At 41.7% G+C, this 19689-nt stretch overlaps 1 protein-coding gene across 2 annotated transcripts in view; it reads left to right on the forward strand.

The window, feature by feature from the left end:
* The window catches only part of LOC131691537 (probable G-protein coupled receptor B0563.6), a 136604-nt gene that overhangs the window by 57851 nt on the left and 59064 nt on the right, over positions 1–19689 (forward strand). The window contains exon 1 of one of the 2 annotated variants that reach the window (XM_058978043.1): positions 2230–3333. The exons of the other annotated variant lie outside the window; for it this stretch is intronic. The gene's annotated coding sequence lies outside the window, so the exon portion shown is untranslated. Of the gene's footprint in view, positions 1–2229; positions 3334–19689 lie in introns of those variants that run through there. 2 annotated transcript variants of the gene reach the window in all.

Raw genomic sequence — 19689 nt, forward strand, 5'->3', positions numbered from 1 at the left:
ATTACAATACGCCTCGATAGTGGTGTGTCGGGGAGGCCGGGAGGGCTGATATGAGCCTTTTGTCTGCTCTATACCTTTCCTCTATTCACCAGCTCATAACCAACAATCAACCAGTAACAAATAGATAATTGAGAAAGGATGTGCTATGTGTGGTGATTGGCTATTCAAGTATTAGTAGTGTTTGAAGTACTAATGTATGTCTCATGTGATGATCATAACTTCAGCTGTATCTTGTACCTATCTAATCTATTACGTCTCTCATATATTGTCTTTTATTTCTTCTTTTCGAGTCCTATACTGCCATTCTACACCCGCCTTCAGCTGGGTCAACAAAGATGGTGATAGTGAACGTCTTAACACTCACACATTCTCAAACGCGGTCTCAGCGGGAACCTACAAAAATGCCATCGTGCACGCGATTACGAATCGGTCATGTCCGAAAGTCTATCCTTGATCCTAGGTCCATGCCTTCAGCTGGACCATTTAAGAAAATACGCCCATACCTATTAGACACCACGTCTCATGGCGACATGACCGGGAACCCTATCGATATAAACGATCCCACTCTCTGCCAGAATTCAAACCGCGCACTGAAAATTTAATATCAGACTCACGGTTCGCGCAACCATTCAAGAACACACGTTACAAAATCACGTCAGCGCACAAACGTTAGAGCCCCTCGCGATTTTCCAAGCAACATACGAACTCGCAAACATGATTACACCCCGGTGATAAGGTGAAAATCTCAGCACTCATAAACTTACCAACACGATCTCAAGTGTCAACCTACAAACTCCCGCGCTCGCGCCATCATGAATCGGGATCGTCCGGAAGTATCTATCCTCGGTACAAACAATCTAGGTCCTTGTTAATTATTAAAAAAATAATAAAATTGAAAAATAACTACCATATCCACTAGACAAAACGTTCCATGGCGACATGACCGGAAACTCTAGTGATATGGGGTAACTCTCTCCCTGTCAGAATGTGATCCGTACACCGAAAACTAAAGATCAGAATGACGGTCCGCGAATATATAAATCGCCGCAGGGTTTCAAAATCGAATTTATAATGCGAAGTCACATACACGCGACAAACACGTCAACATACGAACGCTTAAGCCCTTCGCGATCATCTACGCACACCTATGCCCGCGATCGCGTAAACTTGATAACACTGCGGCAATTGTGTGAACGTTTTAGTACTTACGAAGTTACAAACGCGATCTCAAACGCCAACCCGCAAATGCGCGATCATGAATCGGTCACGTCCGGAAATCTTTAACCTTCATTCTAGCAATTTAGGTCTATACATTCAGTTGGACCAATCAAAAAAAAAAAATAAAGCTCATATCCACTAGACCACGCGTTCTACGACGACATGATTGGGAACTCTAATGATATGGAAGAACCCACTTCCTTCTGGAATCTGAACCGTACACAAAAAATTAAGTATCAGATTCACGGTCCGCGCGCGATTATTCTAGAACACACGCGAATATGCGAAAGGCACACGGTTATGAAATAGAATTTATGCACGCGAAGTTACACGTTAGCACACGCGACATACAAACGCACACGCGATCGAGCACATTAACGTACAAATGTTCGAGCCCTTCGCGATGATACACGCGATTCCCTACGCCCGCACATGCCTGAACCGTACAATGAATATCACATTCAGAATCACGGCCCGCTACAATTGGCCTATTGCAGTGTTTTATTGGGCGACATTGCCTGTCTCGTCTGCAAATTGTAGTATGTGATTCTGACGGGGAGCCCTTCCGAGAACCTAGCTCTACAGCTCCAGTAGGACAACTCTCGAAAAAAAAAAAAAAAAAAAAAAAAAATCGATATTTAAAATTTCGTTGCTTATTCCGGGACTTGTCTCCACTCGTATTTCATACCGATCGTCTTCTCACAGTACCAAGAGCAGCTACAAAAAGTAAAAGCAATTAATAACAAAAATTGGGACAAAAATTTCCGTCAACTGGCAACCATGTCGGCCGGGTGCATGTTCGCGCGCTTTCCAGCTAGCGAGCAGGAACTCTTCTGTGCACTGTGAGAGTGCGAGAAGAGACTCTGCCGTTCCAGTGCAGTAGCGCTCACCTCCTCGCCTCGGTTATCAGGCAGGCAGCGCACGCTTATCACTCGGTTGGTGTCGTGTGATTGTTGTTTTCCCATTCATAGCATCGAAGCAGGCGAGAAGCAAAGTGCCATCGAACCAGAAAGCATTTCTGTTCTTTTGCTGTTGCTGCTGCTGCTGGTTTTTGGGGTGGTACAAAGTTACGCGCCTACTATGCACTCGTGTCAGTCTGTAATGGTAGTTCGAGCGCGACGGTTGTATAGCTCCGGGGGCTTTCCACGCTAAGCAAAGGCCTGCTTTTCCAAGTTTCTACAAGTTCTTCAGGGTAGTGCAGTGTCTGTCAGTCAGTCAGTCAAATCAGTCTGTGAGTGAGTGAAAGTGTTGCAGCTGTGAAAAAGAAATACTTTAACAAACAAGGACTCGGATTGAATTGAATCCGGAAATTCTAGGACGCTGTTGGTTGTTGAAATGTGAGAGCACATGTGGAGAAATCCTTGACACCTGTCGCGGTTGTACGAGCAGCGCGGGTAGTAGTAGTAGTAGTACTGCAGGATGGGTTGACGTAGGTCGTCTCCTCGGCAGCGAGTGCCCTACGGCAAATAAGGGGGATAAAATGCGACAAGCGATTAATTTAAGTAAAGTAGTTAATTATTCGTCGTCGGAGTGGCTGCTAAGTAGAGGGTGAAAAAGAAACAAGCAACAGTTTAGCACAGGTGATATTTCGTTGAGCTGGCTGGCGTGATTCGCCTGCTTTGTGTGCAGCACGGTGCAAAGTACTGCTGATTGCAGCTCTCGAAGGGGCAGAAATAATACAGTGCGCTTCGTCCGGGTGAGGTTGGACTAATGAATTTTTATCGCGCTGGAAAAGTTTAATGAAAACTTATCAGCCTCTTCGCAAGGTGGCTTTGGGAGACGAGCGAGGAAAAAAAGTATTCCAGATTCAAGTGGTTGGTTAAAAAGAAGAACTTGAAAATTGCACAACATTATGCGGCTGGGAAGGCTCCGAAGTGACGGTGATTATCTGTCCATTTGAGTTTGAGCTATAAGGCGTAACGGTGTTGGAGGATTTGGTTGAATGCGTGAGGAGAAGAAAGTTATCGTTACCAATTAAATCTCTTATGGCTGGAATCCTTTTTCGGTGGAGGGAAGGGTTTTAACTATATCGGGGGAAAAAGTGGACTGACGTCAACGTTTTGGAAAATGGTGCTATCAACGAGCAGAGAGAGGATTTACTAATGCACTGGATAGGTAAGTTTTAATTATGCTGAAATGGGTGAGGTGGAGTCTTTTTCCATTTTCGTTATCGCATATTTTGTGTTTATTTTTCGATATGTAAATTATCAGAGCTCCCACCGTTGGCAATAAACGACACCGACAAAAACGAGAAGACTAGAGTGAGTTAAATTACCATGTTTATGTTAATGTTATAAGTCCATGTTTACGCATCTCATATTCATGTAATTTTCACCTCTCTAATGTCTCTGACACAGTTTTCCCTTGAAAAATGGCAGAAAAAGCCTGAGAAAGCCGTTAATATCTGTGAATATTCCGTAACCAGCCGACAAACATCCAATGGTAAAAAATATTTTTTCTCCATTAAGGAGAAAATTGTTTAAAACTTTGCGCTTGAAGAGCTCAAAACCTATAACTATAATTAGTTATGGAATTTTCCTTTCGACTTCGTCTCATCAGAATCCAGAATCCGAATTAAATGTGAGGGTAAAGTTTTTAATGTAATATCAATTCAACAGTCACAGTATAAGGGTATTCACAATTTGCTAAGACAAAAGTTTAATAGCAACACTGGCGAAACATTGAACGTGAAAAATGCCGAACACAAATATTTTACAATCCCGAGTTGCAATTGAAGTTTATCAGCACCTTACCGCTATATTTTCTATATTTTAATTAAGGTTTTATTTCCATTTTCTTCAAATTCTGCAACCGTTTCTGTTGTGTTTACGCGGCAAAAAACCAGACTTCTTTCGAAAAAAAATCTGCCTATATCAAAGAACTTACCGTCTCCCGTTTTACTACACCAATTACACCGATGTACCTTCCCACCCTTCCGTAACATTCGAACTCGTGACTCTTGACCCCATCGTAAAACAACGTAGAACCACTTAAAATGCTACCGTATTTACTCTACGGAGTACACCGAAATGTAAACAAAACCCGCAGTCATAAAATTGGAACTGTGAAAAATTTTGCTACGCGACGGCCTACTTTGATTGATGAAACAACACTTTTCGCGCTGCGTAAACAATTTTGGACCAACGGTGCAAGATTGATTGAGTGATGGAGGCGAGAGTGGACAAACTTGATTCGCCCGTATTATTTTACGTGTTAATGGTCTTATGCGTACAACGATTTTCACAGAAGTTTAAAAATACACTTAGACAAGGCTTGATAAATACAGCTATCAAAATGCTAGTAAATGTTAAGCCGTCGGCGTAAATACTGACGTAAAACTTGCCAATTTTCACCAACAGCTTCTCGTAGCTCTTTTGTTTTGGAATGTAATGTAAATTTTTGGGCTTTTTTAATGGTAATTATTTTTGTCTTTGGGCGGGTAAATTATTGGCGGAAGAATTTCATTCCGTGTTTTACGGTTTGTAAGCTGACTTTTGATGGCTAGCAGTGGAGAGGTTAAGCAAAACGTGAACTGTTCTTGGCAGGCCCGTAGCCAGGATTTTGTTTCGGGAGGGGCTTTAAAATTATTTCATAAATCTTTAATTCTGATTTGATGAATTTTTGAGAAGTTCCTTATGGAAACAATTCCAAATGTAAGACAATAGAAACAAAAAATCCTAAAAACATGTTATTTGTCACAAGAAAGGCTATAGTACATCGATGAATTTTATTTATTTATTTACAAGTTACAATTTACTCTCGTTAGAACGATGGATGTTCAAGAGTTCAAAGTGCTTATATGCTAATCGAATATGACAATCCTGGACAGAGCTAGAAAATGCATGATAGTCTAAACTACACGGTTGCAAGGTGTAGAAGACGCTAAATCGAAATGAGTAGAAACATATTGTAAAAATGTTCGAACGAAGAGAATGACGAAATTTCCATAAAAACTTCTGATTTAGTAGGCGATTTGTAGATGCACAGAAACGGTTCCACTTCTATTTTCTTGATCTGGCGTCTTACCGCTATTACCAGTTCTAGTTCTGGGATCATGCTAACACATTGTTTAGATTTATTCTATTTATGACCCTGGCCTGGCAAATCAGAGCCCTGGCGAGAAAAAAAAATACTTGGTGATCATTGACGACTCCTCTAAAGTAACTAGTAGCAAAGAATATGAATAAACTTACTAATTTCAGCATCTCTTGCTTCCGACACGTGGAAGGGAATACACCACATATACTTCCCCTTTCCGAAACAGTTAGATGTATGGCCAACTTTCTATGACAAGTACGGTTACACTTTCTAAGTCAATTGGTCACTTCGTTAAACAAATATATTGACACTAATCTGCTCAGTAATTGGTTTATTTTTTGAATAAAAATAATTTTCTCTAATTTTTCTCTACAATTAGCACAAAGATTACAAGATGTTCGACTACTTGAACAAAGCTGTAGCGTCTGTTTGATTACAGGTTCATTTTACCACAATTTGAGGAACAGTTTGAATTAAAGCTGTTCCACCTAACGCATTAAAGTCCTACGGCTAACGAAGACGTAAGTGTCTTTTGAAAATGAGAGAATCAGAGCGCAATTCCGAAAGCACTCGAGTTGAGTGTACAGTGAAGATAGAAAAAGAGCTCTTTAGTCGATTTCAATTGATTGATTTTCCGTGATTTTTGATCTTCTCTCTCATTTTATTCCATGGCGAACAAAAATAAAACAAAAGTCTGTCACATACAGAAAACATGAAATCGAAAACAATAATCCCATCTTAGTGACTTATAGATTCAACCAGTTACAACATTTTAGTCGCTCTCCGTGACAGCCTACTGATGTCTGTTCACTGCACGATTCGTTTTCAAACTTACATAGACAATAGTTGGAAATCATCGAAAGCGACTAAAATGCTGCTGCTGGTTGCAACATTAAGTTTATTATGATTGATTGACCATATATGTGGTTTAGCAGTATACGAGTGAATATAATTCGTGAGTATATGAGTATCGCAGTAAAACAGCTGTTCTACCACTTTTCGGCTTGTTTACTTTTACATGTTTTCCTTGCTTATTGTTCGCTTGTTAGAAATATTACGCTTTTCCGGATTAACAGTCTTTTTAGTGCGTACGTAACGCTACTATAAACATGAAATTGAGTGTGAATAGAAATACTACAGCATTTAAATGGCACGAAACAAAAACTATCTTCTTGGCTATATTGTTATCAGCCAATTGAACTGTTTCTTGCCTAGCACACTTGAGTGAGATGTCTGGTGTTTATACTAAGCGTACAGTTCACTAACCTATTACAGATTTTTAATTTGCGTATAATTTAACTAACTTTATTTTGGCCGATATATAGTATCTGAGTTATATTAAAGTGCTCGTTTTTGAAGAGTTTTTGTGCTCAGTTTTCTCTAAAACTTTTTTACTATAAAATTGGTTTATTCGATTCGGTTAAATGCGTTGGCTCAACGGAGCTATGTGTCTTTTATATATTTCCGTGATGTAAACAATTAAAGTGTGATAATTTGCTGTTGATGGTTGACCAACAGCTCTCGTGCGAGCGAGTAGCGATTGCGCGTGGATACCTGTTTACTAGGCTGGGAAATATTTTTCCCAACGAACAGCGACATGGTGGCCGTTCATTTCTATCTCGTACACTTCCGTGTCATCACCATGATTGCTGCCATGCTCATGTGGTCACGAATGTGAACTTCCTCAGTGATGGTGCTGGCTGTTAATTTTGAGATACTTGACGCAGCTTTTGCCGTTACCTGAGCAGCAACCACAAATTTGGCAAACAGTTCAGGTAATGGTATTGGGGACTGTGGATATTATCGCATTATGTTTTGTATGTGCCGGGTCAGCTAAGAGGTAATGGGTAGATCCACCTAGATTCTCACCACAGAAACAACCGTTGAAACTCGGGGAATCACTTCCTTGAGTCACAATGAATTCCATTTCTTCAAAATATGATATTAATCTTTTAATGGTCCCGGTGCTACTAAATGGTAACAGTTCTTGAAGCCGAGCATTGATTTTCTCGTCGTTATATATATGAGGACCTTAATTATAGCGGCGTCTCAGAAACCAGGAGCTACAAGTTGGCTGGTTTCGCCTGGGCTAATTTGTTGAACGCTAACAGTACTGAAACCCTGATATGGTAGAACTCGATAAAGGCGACTTCCGTCAGCTAACCTCCATTTTCACGTTCAGCAAATGTTTCACATCACGAATGATTTATTCGAAAAGACCGGATATTAATAACCTCCGCATTTGATTGGAACATCGCTTCTTGCTTCTGCGACTCACTCATCTCGACAGATCACCACAGCAAGAATGAAAGTAACAATTTTTTTTGTCCTTCCGACTTGTTACACAATATTAATGAAACTGGTTTTGCCACACTCAGTACTCAGGGTCAGTTTTCTTTGACGAGCTCGTGTGATGGTATTTTTGCACTGATTTTGACGAAGAAACACTCGTTGGAAAGGTTTCATCTGGCAACGTTTTAGCAACAATGGTTTTATGCCTGTTTTTTAAGCTAAATTCACTAAAGCGGAGGTAATTTTTCGATGTTTTTAAAAGCTGGGGGTCCGATAGGTTGAAGAAAACAATGTACACGCTGAGAAAATCAGCGTGTCAAGTTTTATTTGAAGGGTATGATACTGTAGATTATTTAAAAATTAGTAAGACAAATAATAAACGGAATCCATTGAAGTTATTTAGATAAAAAATGTAGAAGTGGCAAATGATGTGAAAAATCATGGAACCGTGAAAGAAAATGGTGAAAGAACATGTTTTGTAGCAGCTGCGTCTGGTTTTGAACTTGTGAATAACTTCTTCGGTGTCCTCGTCGTCGCCAGAGTGTGGAATGGAAGCTGTGCAATCCAGCTCACGTGGTTGCTTAGCTGTGGGACGATAACGTTTGGGCTGCAGAGTATTTTATTAGGGGTCCTTTTTCTTCCCTTTTTCGATCATGTTTTTTTTCTATTATCTACTTTAACCTTATATAATTATATTATATTAAATATTGACCACGTAATATTTCGAACGGAACCTTGAATTGCTTAGAGGCTGATCGAATACTGGCGCCATCTTAAATAAATGCAATTGCGTTCTTTATGTCGTCTTCACTTCTTTTTGGCGTTTTTCGCACAAAATTACGCATCATTTTCCTGTCATAATAATTTAAATTTAAATTATAGTGGTGACCTATAGTGTCCCCAAACGGCTATATCAATATCAAACAAACCAACACAAAACCCGGGTTAAGCATTAATTTTTAATCACCAAAAGGCCGAAACGTCGGGTAATAAGAAACCCTTGTTTTGATTTTTCAAAAGACTGAGACAGCCGACTTCAAAATCTCCAACTTAACAACCAGTCGTTGATCTACATAACATTAATTTTTACCTAAGAAAAACCTCACTTTACATTTTTTGACATTGATTAAATGTATTGTACTGAGGACGAAAGAAAATGCGTTTTCACAGAACAACACACGAAAACATAGAAACGACGCCGTAACTAATGGCAGTCATCAACGATGTTCTCTACCGTGTATCTAATTCACTTCGCAACACGAGCGACCTCTGCAATAACATAGTAAAGATAATGCTCAAACTGCGACATGTTTGCGGTTAACGGCAATTTCAATCGAATCAATGTAGGCCTTGCCAAAAAACTGTGAAAAACAAAACAGCACGTTTGCATTGAAAATTCCTTACTGCACTGTTTTGGGGATGTCTGTCGTTCTAAAATCTATCGATGTCGCTATTTTAAACGCTAATAACTTTGTTATTTATGGATGGATTTCCGTCTTTTTACCACCAAACAATTAGAAATCAACGGAAATTGTTTCTATTTTTCAATAGCACACTATTGAAAAACAAGAAAAAATTAATAGATCTCGGTTAACGTGTGAACTTCCGTATATCAGTCAGTCTATTCCAGGCAGAGCTGTCAGTAGGGAGCGCCTAAGCGACCCAAGAGAGGTTACCACGTATCCGCTTGTATCAGTCGTTGGTCGCTTTTCGAACGTGCAACACCTGGACAGTAATGTCCGGACGGTGCGATAAGTGGGACACGCCGTGAATTTTCGATAATGTTGGAGCGTGGCAAACTTTGCATAGACGAAGTCATTCGTGTATGCAATGTTTCGAATCACACAGCACGATGAAGATCATGCGATACAGTTTGCACACAGCAAGGAAACGTGTGCGATATGTTCGAGCCATGTACACACGATGATTTGCAAAGTGCGTGAGTTTTAGTAACTAATCCTCCAAAAAGTGGGATATTTATTTTTTTGTAGTAGAAATGATCTAACGTTTTCGGAAAAGTTGTTGAAAATGCTTTCACAAATATTTTTGCTGGACACACCAAGTTTCTTCTTTGAATGCTTTAGAAGTTATAGCTTGTTCTTGTCATATTTGAACGTTCCCCAAAAATATTTTTAAAACATCTTATCAATTATCATTTCTACGAGTTCTATATATTCGATGAAGTTATTTCAACCGTCAAAATACACAATTTCGATAAACGCATAACTTTTCCTATCTTGACTAACAAGACTAACAATTTGAATTATTAAAATGATGAGGTTAACTATTAGGATTTTCAAGACATGAACGAAAAATCGTTTAACATTGTTTAATTTTCAATAAATTACTTTGAAAAGGCTACTTAAACTCATTAGCTGAAACATGTGAGGGAATCACTCAATGCGAAATTTTCTCACCTTTCGAATGGAACTAAAACATTTAAAATACAAAGTATACTTTTAAAGTTAGAGGTATTTTAAGACAAATAAGTTTTTTACACAAAAAGTTCAATAACTCTGTAACGGTTGAGATTTGATGGTGTGTGGAGAACAATTTTTTTCTCCAAATATGGCAGTCTATCACCCCCCGAGAGATTCTTAACCATGAACCAAACACCCTGTATAATCCTACCGAAGACAATAAGAGCCAAGTGAAACCCGTCAAGTTTTATAGTGTTGATGTAGCACTTCTAGATGATTGATTCCAACATCAGAGTAGCAAAGACCATATCAGGAATAGTGAAAGAAGGACAGACAGTAATGGATCCACTGGGAACTCTTAGAGCCAAATTTTCAGACAGCTGTTAGCATATCAACCAAAGAAGAAGAGATAACTAATTTTGGATATTTAGCGTGTTTAAAAATAAGTAACGATAGTCAGCACATTTCCGACTGGAACGAGGCCAAAGGGAATAGTTTAGCGGAGATCTGGTGCCATAATACTAGGTGCACGACCAGGCAACATGTTTAATGTCGCGATAACCATCACCACAAGCGCAGAGACCATGGACCATGACCCGAATACGCCGCAGATGCTCATCCAATGTGCAACGATTGCACATGACCGGAGATATCACCCGAATGTAATCGCGGTTTCTTGATATCTTTAGGATTCTTAAATTTTCATTGTTCCACGAAATGTGCCTAATTTTTAAGCGTCTTCAGACAAGAAATACTGAAAAGCTCTTTGAAACTAAACGATCTTACAAAAATATCACGTTCTAATGTCGTGTTGTAGCACACCCTCTTTTATGGTCGTCCTTACCACTACGGCTATTTTGAATGGGTATCTTCATGAAATGCTGCTGCCGCCGAAAAAGGATTCTTGGTTCCGTGTATTCCGATTAGGGCCTAATCACAAGACGAAACATTGTTTCTCTCGTCAATCCGTCAACGAACCGTCGCCAATATCCGCGTTTCTAACGTCGCGTCGCGAGCTCTCTTTGTCCCACCACGAAGCGGGAGATCGGGTGTTCGCTTCGGGTACTTGTTTCGTCTGACATATCGTGAAATTCAATACATGGTACCGAGCCAACGGTAATTCGATTGAAAAAAGCACATTTTGGTCCTCAAAAACACTCCGCCACAGTGTTTCTTTTCGTTCCTGGCCAATAATGTCAAAATTGTGGAAGGTAAAATTTACATCGGAAGTTGTACTAGGTTTTACACAATGCAAACACATCACACCGTAAATTGTTCATTAAATGTTTCAAAAAAAAACGAAGACACTTCTGCAAACAGTGATCAAATCCGTGACTTTCCTCGATAAATTAGCCGAAGAATACGATCGCTAAATGAGGATCATTTAGTAGAAAACTGCTTCAAAAGTGTTCTTACTGTTGAAAGCATTTAATGTCTAGTCCACGATATCAGATAATTTAAATGAATGCTTTAGTTTTTCTCCGCACTTTTTAGCATCCCCGTTGTAAAAAACATTTTCATGATTCTCTCCGCATTTTCAAAATTGTGCTTTGCTTCTACAATGGATAGCTGTATGGTGCAATTGTTTGCAACGGTGGAAGTTTATGTCCCTCGGCACAAAAACAGGTAAACGAAGCTCAGCATATCTTTCCCATTAAGGTCTATATCAGAGACTACACCATCAATCTCTACTTCCCGGGCGGGTACGTAGACAAGATAGTTTTTCGTAGAAAAAAACTCGCAGCGAGTAATCTTATTTACCTGATCAAGGTCGCTCACACATAATTTACGTTATTCTGGTTGGACGCGATCGGTTACGGCCGAGCATTATTCAGTTAGATCACGCGAATTATTTAAATCGAGCTCCATTGAGCCTGAGAGGCTGTTGGTCGTCGGAGATGCCTTCCCATTAGCCAACACTATCGTGTGGACTTCAAGTTTTATCGGAGGGAACAGGATGCAACATAATATAAAAGAAGCGAGGAATTGGTACGGGATTTAGCTGTGGAACATTTGGTAGTCGGTCGGTTATATAGGCCGATAACAAAAGGTGCTTCCTGGAATTTTAATTTTCACGTACTCACGCGATGTCTGAACGTTCGTCACTACGGGTAGAAATGACACCGAGAACAATAGATCTAACCAGAACAAAACAAAAATTGAATCTTCGCGGTCGAGATTTAATACGGTTATGACGATTTCATTCGAACAAACGCATTGCAAGGTAATTTTATGTGTTTGTAATGCAAGCGTGCATATTGCGAAAATGCGACTAATTTCTGGAAATACATGAATTCCCAACCTATGCTAATCCTGCTACTCACTCGAGCTAAAAATCACCGTGATAAGCAGAGCTTAGAAAAATTGACACCTCCGCGTGAGCTTGCGAGAGTAACGAAATTCAATTCACGCCCGCCGCGATGAATGAAACGTTTGGTTCGTTTCCGTCGGCATTAATTCATTCGATACAGCGCATTCACGTTCGCATTGGTTCGGTTTCGGAGGCAAACTTAATTTTACTTCTATGCTAGTCCATCGTGCTAGCGGTTATCGAACGAAATTGCACCAGATAAATTATGCAGTTCACTTATGCTCGCAAGTGTAAAGGAGAGCAATTTTTGCCTTCAAACTGTCCACATAAGCATTCGATTCTGCATGAAATTTCAGTCATAGAGAAATGAGTTTGAAATCTCATATCATTGCCAATGATCCTTTCTTATTATTTAGTAAAATTTCTCTTAAGGGGTCTTTCAATGCAATATTAAAAAAATTGTTTAATTTTTGCATTCATATGATAAGAAAAATATGCTCAAGAAAGAATTTAGTAGATTTTTCGAAATCGGCTAAACTGACAAAACTTTTGAGTGTCTGAAGTGCATGGGGTTGCAGTGAAAATAGCAACAAACTGTTGGATTTTGGATGACTTATTGAGAAGTACGCTTATTCCAGCTTATCAAGGCCTCCTAATCAGGCCAAAAGCAAAGATTTTTTTTTCGAAGGGGGCCTGTAGGTTTCACACAAAATGTATTTAGTTGTAATGATTTGAGATGACTGACCAAATACTAACTGAAAACTGTATAATATTTTCAAAGCCCTTACCGAATATGTCGATCCGGGATGTCAGTTTATTTTGTCTAGAAAACTATGAAATTGCCAAGAAATTTCTGATCTGGCAAGCGATTAGTGGATTTGGTAAAACCAGCGCTCTTTTCATAGCTTGTGGAACAATAAATCGTGAGATATATAACAAACACCGTATTCAAAAGAGACTCCTGCCGTTTATATAAAGCAAAATCATCCTTTCACTACAGTTTGACAAATATCGCCAACACAATGGCTTAAGCGCTACTCTGAGAGACCACTGGTCGTGCGACGAAACTCTAGTACTCTGCTAGATTGCACCGAACCGACCGAAAAGCAAGCAGGTCGACGAAAATTTATATCGAATATATCCAAATGAACCCGTCTCTCCAAATTAGTAAATCACAAATTATTCAGACGTGCCGCTGAAATACACCTCATTCAGCCAAAATGGACGACCACCCGAAGGTCCCTGACCGTGATCTCGTATTCAAACCGTGGCAACTTAATTTCACGGAGAAGTGCACTCAACCGAAATGTTACAGCTCACCAGGCAATAACTCATTTTCCCCCTCTCGATTCCCATGTCAAGAAAAATCGGAATGCTTCTGACAGTTTCATCAAACATAGCCGGCTGACAGAATCATACGACGCAAACGTATTCATACACCAGCAGAGTTAACTTTTGTTGTGCTCTTGGTGGATGGCATTCGTGTTTGGCTGTTCGGAGAATCCAAGTAGCCGCTTAGTAAATCATCATCCTGCGCTCGCTTCGACTTCGACACCCGTAATCCAACGGAGTAGGCGTGAAAATGGTGTTTACTGTCAGGTTTAGGAAAGTATGCAAGCAACCGAAAGTTTTTTTGTCATATTATTGACAAATTGCCCTTTTAACTTCATGTAAATTCTTAAAGAATATTCAAGCTGTCAAAACTTTGAAGCTGCCTGAAGCGCTATTAGAAGATCACTCGTAAGAGAACTTAAAAAGAAAAGTTAGTGCAGGTCCCCTGCACGAACTTTTGGTAGCTTGGGAATTTTGTCACGTATCACTTCATCTTCAAAACTTCCATGTAACTAAATTACACTTTAACATTGGCAAAATCGCCCCTATCGATACAAAACTCAACATATCAAACCAGCATAGCACTCACTGATTGTGCTAATTTCAAGCCTCCGGCCAAGTCACGCTACCTGTCAGATATACTGAAATCGCAGCCTGCTCGGATTCCTTTGCATCCGAAGAAGGGGAAAAGTTCACGGGCGTGGAAATTGTCCCGGCGAAATCAAGCCCTTTGCCAATACATATACAGCCCCTGTATATAGATAAAAATTACATAATCACTGCGATGTGCGCTGCATGTTTTCCATTCTACCGCGGGAATGGAATTTTTCTTCCCCCGCGTGACAACAGCGCGGAAAATCCCACTTTACAACCGTTCAGCGCGCGGAGCAAAGGAACAGCATCCGGAGCAGGGCAGGGCAGGCCATCAGCAAAAGCGGGCGGCTGTCGAATGAAAACAAATTACGATGACGACAGCGATTGTAACCGAGGGGTCACCCGATGATTTACCTCCAGCAACCCGCATAAAATTGCTACGATACCAGTGGCAGCCAGGTTCAGGAAGAGAGGGGGCAACTAACTATGTAACCACGGCGGACCACCGCCGTTCCGTGGTAGTAAAAGATTGAATGGAATAATTACGATTATGACCTGGTTTGAAAAGTAATCTTTTGAAAAGGTGTAAAAAAAATCAGAAACGGGCGTTGCTTTGGTATGAAGAACGAGCGTGCGTCCGTTCGGGACGGGCACACGGGACACACGTTCGCCTGCTATGTACAGTCATGGCCTACTGTTTTGTTGTTGATATTTTGTTTTGCTTATCGCGACAGTCCGTCACCTGGGAGAAGCGATTAAAGCCACTGAAAATGTGGTGATTCGTTGCGCAGCGGGACGTGCTTTCAGGGCGGTACAAATAAAAAAAACAAACATATATTGTTCGTTGCGTGTGACCTTGAGCGATATTAAAAGCTTTTGCATAGATTATGCTTGGCTCGGGGGGTCGGTTATCGCGTAGGGGTAAATTTTCCATGTAATTAACCACTCCAAGTAGGATGAAAGTGTCAAGGTTGCGGTAACCGGTGACTGATGCCGAATGGAGGGGGAGGGGGGCGCGACGATAGTTTTGGGGGAGGTGTAACGTGTTAACGGCGACGATTGCTTTGATAGGCACGTACGATAAATTGTCACTGGTTCAATTGTTGATTGATGACGCAGGTGGAGGTTAGTTTTAGATAGCATTGGGGAAGGAATATTCCATGAACAAGTTTATTTATTCATGAGAAGTGATATTCATGTACACACTGTAATTAGACACATTATGGAGACGCCCGGTTGTTTGTACCAAGCTATTACTCTCTTGTTGATACAATGCAATGGAACTCCTCGTTGTCGAATGATTCTACCCCTATAAGGACCACAGCACATATCCTCCAGCAAAGCTTGCTGAAATTCCCAAATGACGGCAGACGACGCAACTAAAGAGATAAACTTCCCAATTGGTTCAACCTTCCATTAGTTGGCGTGACGTTGGCCCCTCGGTTCCAGGACAGGAAGATTATCTTCAAAGGTTTGCTTGCACCATAACCCCATCAATAGTAATCGTTCTCCAGAGTCACTCATCCAGTTCGCCGCCGCCATTGTCGTTGGATTCAATTTATCCGATGTGGGGCAGCTCCCAGACTGTGAGCAGCAGGCGGGTGTTTTTCTTCTTCCACGTTCAGGGAAAACCAAGCAACCATGAACGATGAAATTAGAGTGAAATCAGGCGCATTATTGTGACTGGGTTGGTTTGATTTTGGGAGCAAACGATTCCCTAATTTATCGAATTGGCTTCTTCAACGAATTGTCTTTTAATCGGTGTTTGTCGGTCGGAAGGCCGTTTCTGCCCGCAGCCATTTTTTTGGCCCTCGGAAACAGGTATAAATCATCATCTCCCCATCTATTGAGCGATATGATGAACGATTATTTATCCTGAAGCATCCTACCCCAATTATTAACTTTGTTGTCTTGCGGACGATATTTAGCAGGCGTTGACTTGAACAGACGACTTATTGAATCAATTTTTTTCACTCCGCCCCGTTTGTTGCTGTTTCTTCTACGGTTGCTATGATGGAGTGCGGCCACCACTCAGCAGCTCCCACTGAACCACTAGCCGCCGGATGATGGAATGGTTTTTGTTGTACATCAAATGGAGCCTCATCATGAGCACGATGAAAGCTGGGCATACAAAATGACTACCAATTAGGAAGCTAGAGTTTCGTCGATTATTACGCTGACGGGTGGAGTATTATTATTTTCTTCGTGGCGAAAAATCTCAATCGGAAATTTTTTGAATGTTTTGTTGATTTAACTTCATCATACAACAATGGATAAAGAAGAAAAGCATAAAAAAGGATAAAGAAAAAGAGGAGAAAACGGAAAAGGAACAAAAAAAGAAATGGAACAGAAATAGGAAAAGGAAAGCGGGAAAGATAGAATCCTGGAGATCTGGAAAGCGAGAAAGCTAGAAACCTTGAAAGCGGGAAAGCGAGAAAGCCAGAAAACGGGAAAGCAATAAAGCTGGAAAGTTAGAAACCTGGAAAGCGGGAAAGCGCGAAAGTGGGAAAGCCCGAGAACGGGAAAGAAGGAAAGCTAGAAACCTTGAAAGCAGGAAAGCGGGAAAGTGTGAAATTGGGAAAACGGGAAAGTGAGGAAGCGAGAAAGTGGTAAAGCGGGAAAGCTAGAAACCTGGAAAGCGGGAAAGCAGGAAAGCTAGAAACCTGGAAAGTGCGAAAGTGGGAAAGCGCGAGAACGGGAAAGAAGGAAAGCTATAAATCTGGAAAGCGGGAAAGCAGGAAAGTGGGAAAGCTAGAAACCTGGAAAGCATAAAAGCAAGAAAGTGGGAAAGCCGGAAAGTGGGAAAGCTAGAAACCTGGAAAGAGAGAAAGCGGGCAAGTGGGAAAGCGGGAAAGTAGGACAGCGGGAAAGTAGGACAGCGGGAAAACGGGAATGCAACAAAGTGGGAATCGGGAAAGCGAAAAAACTAGAAACCTGGAAAGCGAGAAAGTGGGAAAGTGCGAAAACGGGAATGCAGGAAACTGGGAAAGCAGGAAAGTTAGAAACCTGGAAAGCGAGTAAGCGGGCAAGTGTGAAAGCGCGAAAACAGGAAAGTGGGAAAGCTAGAAACCTGGAAAGCTAGAAACCTGGAAAGCTAGAAACCTGGAAAGCGGGAAAGCGAGAAAGCCGGAAAACGGGAATGCAACAAAGCGGGAAAGCTGGAAAGTTAGAAACCTTGAAAGCGCGAAAGTGGGAATGCGCAAGAACGGGAAAGAAGGAAAGCTATAAATCTGGAACGCGGGAAAGCAGGAAAGTGGGAAAGCTAGAAACTTGGAAAACGCGAAAGCAGGAAAGTGTGAAATTTGGAAACCGGAAAAGTGGGAAAGCGGGAAAGTGGTAAAGCGGGAAAGCTAGAAAGCAGGAAAGCGAGAAAGAGATAATGCTAGAAACCTGGAAAGCGGGAAATCAGGAAAGCGAGAAAGCGGTAAAACTGGAAAGATAGAAATCCGGAAAGCGACAAAGCGGGAAAGCTAGAAATCGGGAAAGCAACAAAGCGGGAATCGGGAGAGCGGGAAAGCTAGAATCCTGGAAAGCATAAAAGCAGGAAAGCAGGAAAACCGGAAAGTGGGAAAGCTAGAAACCTGGAAAGCGAGAAAGCGGGCAAGTGGGAAAGCGGGAAAGTAGGACAGCGGGAAAGCAACAAAGTGGGAATCGGGAAAGCGAAAAAGCTAGAAACCTGAAAAGCGAGAAAGTGGGAAAGCGCGATAACGGGAAAGCAGGAAAGTGGGAAAGTGCGAAAACGGGAAGGCAGGAAAGCGGGAAAGCAGAAAAGTAGGAAAGCTAGAAACCTGGAAAGCGAGAAAGCAGGAAAGCGAGTAAGCGGACAAGTGTGAAAGCGCGAAAACAGGAAAGCGGGAAAGCTAGAAAGTTGGAAAGCAGGAAAGAGAGAAAGCGGGAAAACGCAAAAGCAGGAATCGAGAAAGCCAAAAAGCTAGAAAGCGGGAAAGTGGGAAAACGGGAAAGCAACAAAGCGGGAAAGGTGAATAGCTAGAAACCTGGAAAGCAGGAAAGCGAGAAAGCGGGAGAGCGAGAAAGTGGGAAAGCACGAAAACACGAAAGCGGGAAAGCAGTAAAGCACGAAAGCGGGAAACCGGGAAGGTGGGAAAGCTAGAAATCTGAAAAGCGGGAAATCAGGAAAGCGGGCAAGTGGGAAAGCACGAAAACACGAAAGCGGGAAAGCAGTAAAGCACGAAAGCGGGAAACCGGGAAGGTGGGAAAGCTAGAAACCTGAAAAGCGGGAGATCAGGAAAGCGGGCAAGTGGGAGAGCGCGAAAACAGGAAAGCGGGAAAGCAGAACAGCGGGAAAGTAGGAAAGCGGGAAAGAAACAAAGCGAGAATCGGGAAAGCTAGAAACCTGGAAAGCAGGAAAGTGAGAAAGTAGGAAAGCGCGAAAATGGGAAAGTGAGAAAGCGCGAAAACAGGAAAGCGGGAAAGCTAGAAAGTTGGAAAGCAGGAAAGAGAGAAAGCGGGAAAACGCAAAAGCAGGAATCGAGAAAGCCAAAAAGCTAGAAAGCGGGAAAGTGGGAAAACGGGAAAGCAACAAAGCGGGAAAGGTGAATAGCTAGAAACCTGGAAAGCAGGAAAGCGAGAAAGCGGGAGAGCGAGAAAGTGGGAAAGCACGAAAACACGAAAGCGGGAAAGCAGTAAAGCACGAAAGCGGGAAACCGGGAAGGTGGGAAAGCTAGAAACCTGAAAAGCGGGAGATCAGGAAAGCGGGCAAGTGGGAGAGCGCGAAAACAGGAAAGCGGGAAAGCAGAACAGCGGGAAAGTAGGAAAGCGGGAAAGAAACAAAGCGAGAATCGGGAAAGCTAGAAACCTGGAAAGCAGGAAAGTGAGAAAGTAGGAAAGCGCGAAAATGGGAAAGTGAGAAAGCGCGAAAACGGGAAAGCGCGAAAGCGGCAAACTGGGAATGCGGGACAGCTGGAAACCTGGAAAGCTGGAAAGTAAGCAAGCGGACAAGTGGGAAAGCGCGAAAACAGGTAAGCGGGAAAGCTAGAAACCAGGAAAGCGAGAAAGCAGGAAAGCTAGAAACCTGGAAAGCAGGTAATCGGGAAAGCTACAAACCTGGAAAGCGAGAAAGCGCGAAATCACGAAAGCGGGAAAGCACGAAAGCGGAAAAGCTAGAAACCTGGAAATCAGGAAAGCGGACAAGTGGGAGAGCGCGAAAACAGGAAAGCGGGAAAGTAGGAAAGCAATAAAGCGGGAATCGGGAAAGCTAGAAACCTGGAAAGCAGGAAAGCGAGAAAGCGGGAAAGTGAGAAAGCGCGAAAACGGGAAAGCGCGAAAGCGGCAAACTGGGAATGCGGGACAGCTGGAAACCTGGAAAGCAGAAAAGCGGGAAAGCAAGTAAGCGTGCAAGTGGGAAAGCGCGAAAACAGGAAAGCGGGAAAGCTGGAAAATAGTAAATAAGTTAACGGGAAAAAGCGAAAATGGAAAAAATGGGAAATTAGATAACCGGAAAATGGGAAAATAGAAAAATGGGAA

The sequence above is a fragment of the Topomyia yanbarensis genome, chromosome 1 (genome assembly GCF_030247195.1).
Source record: "Topomyia yanbarensis strain Yona2022 chromosome 1, ASM3024719v1, whole genome shotgun sequence".
Classification (NCBI taxonomy): domain Eukaryota; kingdom Metazoa; phylum Arthropoda; class Insecta; order Diptera; family Culicidae; genus Topomyia; species Topomyia yanbarensis.